The 3,215-nt window shown below is 38.9% G+C and overlaps 1 pseudogene; it reads left to right on the top strand.

Annotated features, from left to right (window-relative positions):
- The first annotated feature begins 1,588 nt into the window (after positions 1-1,588).
- Positions 1,589-2,628, top strand: LOC127388720 (olfactory receptor 10A7-like; annotated as a pseudogene).
- The last annotated feature ends 587 nt before the right edge of the window (positions 2,629-3,215 follow it).

Here is a 3,215-nt window from a genome sequence, read left to right as displayed (position 1 = left end):
ACTTAGACTAAAACATACTGTTTATTTATATAGACCATGGATAAAATTATTTAATCATCCTGAAAGCTGTTGTCTGGAGATCCAATTCTACTGGGAACACATGACAATACAAATGCTGCCACCTATTAGCTGTAGGAGCTTCTGGAATCAGAGAGGACATGCAAAGGGATTGCTGCTTTTTTTTTTTCTGTTAATAATTTCTATTCCTCTCTGCCTTTGGAATTGTGGTCCCTATTGAAGAGAGAGAAAATTCTACCAGTTTTAGTAATGTGAAGTAATATTTCAGCTTCTATCCCTCATTCTTAGTTGGTTCCTAAGGCAAAACCAAAATATAAGTGTGTTTCCATGATTCATTTCTCTAATTGGACCCTGGAGCTGCTATTAAGATCTACAAGAGGAATCTCTTACACCTCCCTTTAGGCACTGGCAATGCAGGTTTTTACATCTGAATTGCTTATTCACCTGAGAGAAAGAGGAACCTCCTTGGCATCAGCAATTCATATTATTCTAGATGTCTGTGGTGGAGAAACATTAATTATACTGGGAGTATATATGCTTATTTCTATTGTCTGTAGAAAACTCTGGCAACTGTAGCTGCCTATTTTGCAGATAAATATGTTGAACAAGTGAATCTCAGGCTCTGTCTCTCTACTCTTCCTAGCCTTCTCATCTCCCCATTTTCTCTTTTGTCATTGCTAAGGAAAATAAAAAGGCATTTTCAGAAATCCTGAAAACCCAAGGACTTCAAAATCTTCAGCTATTTTATGGTTATTAGTGGTACAGTTTGACTACTGTGCAAGTAGAAAGAGCTCTCCATCTGTGGATGGCAGACAAAATCCTACTGGGCATACAGATATCTCTATGGTAGTCTAAGCAGTTTGTCTTATTTTTAGCTGGGAATTTTGGTTCCATTTTTATAAGTTCGCATCTCATGCATATGAATCCTGAAGAGAAAATATAATCCTTAGTTTTCACTAGAATGTGGATTTTATATGATTTGATGAAACAAGTGCATGAACACTGTTATTAATTTAACCTTGTTTAGGTTTGGACTGTACTTTTGCAGGGTTAACACTGAAAATTATGTAGGGAGATGACTTCTGCTTGAGGCAAACCAGGAGGTGGAAGGCCACAGGATCTCCATATCACCTAGCTTAGAGCACCAAGAATTAAATTAATCACAGTTGATTCTAGCTATCAAAAAAATTGGTCATTTGTAGACTCACTGCATTATTAATTATACTGTTAATCCTGTCACCCTTGGACACTTGTCTTAGAAGGAAAGAAACTGTGCTTTAGAGGTATCAATTTATTTCTATATGAAGTAAACACAGAATGGGTTCTGGAAATTTTTGTGTCTATTTTTGGTTCACCTAATTTAGAGAAGTTGAATCCCAGCCTTTGACTGCACAAGATAATCTTGTACAGGTTCCCCAGCTGAGATTCTTACACTGGGGTCATTGTCTCATCCAATGCAAGTTTCTCCTCATGTTTTAAACCCCTTTTTGCTTGGATCTGTAGCTATTTTGGAGACCACAAGTCTGACCCAAGCTACTAATGTTTTCATGGTTGTTTGTTTGTTTGTTTTATGGGACCTGTTGGGGAAATTAAGCCCAGAAACCAAACAGTCACTACTCATTTCTTACTGTTGGGGTTTACCTTCCAAGGCAAGATTCAACTCCTACTTTTCATGCTGATTTCCATAATATTCCTGGCCATCCTGATAGGGAACTCTCTAATTGCTGGGATCACAACCATTGATGCTCTCCTGCATGCTCCCATGTACTACTTCCTGAAGAATATTGCCTTGACAGAGATCAGCTACAGCCTAAGCATTGTACCCAAGATGCTCTTGATCCTGCTGAGAAAATTTTTGCTGAGAAAAAAATTATTTCCTTTACAGCTTGTGCCTTGCAGCTCAGCTATGTCATGCTTTTTGTCACCTGTGAGTGTTTCCTCTTAGGAGCAATGGCTTATGACTGGCAAGTGGCCATATACCACCAGTGCCAGTGGCATTGTGCCACCATGATGGGCAGGGATCGCTGCTTTAGGATGGCTCTTGGCTCTTGGCTGTCTGGTGTTCCTGTAGCTCTGGGCTTCATCAAATGGTTATTTGCACTGCCCTTTTGTGAGAGAAATACAGTCAATTTTTTCTTTTGTTATGTTGCTCATGTGCTGAAGCTGGTGTGTGCAGACATATCTTTGTTCAAACATTGTTATAATAGTGATGATTCTTTTTTTTTCTCTAGTAGCCATGTCTTACCTTTGCACTGTCCATGCTGTTCTTCAGATGCTCTTGTCTGTGGGCCACAGGTAAACCTTTTCCACTTGTTCCTTATGGTAGTGACTCTTTTCTACAGCACAACTGGCATCATTCACCTGTGACCCAAATCCAGCCTCTTGTCCAACATGAAGAAAATTATTTCCCTGTCTTAGACAGTTGTCACTCCTGTGCTCAAGCCCATCATCTACAGCTTGAGCAATCAGGAAGTCAGGCAAAGCCTGAGGACATGCATTGACAAGTGCTTACATAGGAAGAAGATGGTCATGTTTGCTATGCTGAGGTTCCTGTGTAGCTCCACAGAACAGAAGTGTTTTCCTGGTAAAAGAAAAAAAAGAAATTTGTGAATGAAATGAAATGTCTTTCTGAAAGATCTGTGCTATTTTTGCATTGCTTTCCTGTTAAATCCCTAAAATATCTTGCATTTTTCACTTGGCATATTAGAATAAATTTTAATAACACTAACTGTCCTGGCAAAAAAATAAGTAAACCTTACTCCCTCTGGGAATGTTATAAAAGGGTATGATAAAATTTTCATCCTCCCCAGTCATTATGTCCTCTCGTCTATGTCCATAAGTATATAAAGTCTCAGGCTTGGGAAAAAAGTGATAGCCTGGAATTTACCCCTCAAAAAACCAAGCCAAACCAACACCACCAACAAAAAAACCCTACACCTCCCCCCCCCAAATAACTCCCACAACACAACCCCCCAAAAAAAAACCCAACAGAAAATGCAAAAAACAACTTCAAAAAACCCACTTCAATCCTCAACAATTGGTTGAGAAACAAATTAAAACCTTTTGATCTTAGAGGAGGAGTTGTTTTTCCTGGAAGTGTTATTCCAGCTGATGGCAGAGACAGGATTAATGTCTAGATTTTTCCTCTCAGAACAAAGACCTCTTTCCCAAATTAGCAACTGACTTGCTCAGTTTAA

The sequence above is a fragment of the Apus apus genome, chromosome 10 (assembly GCF_020740795.1).
Source record: "Apus apus isolate bApuApu2 chromosome 10, bApuApu2.pri.cur, whole genome shotgun sequence".
Lineage (NCBI taxonomy): Eukaryota > Metazoa > Chordata > Aves > Apodiformes > Apodidae > Apus > Apus apus.
This window is presented reverse-complemented; position numbering and strand designations above follow the sequence as displayed.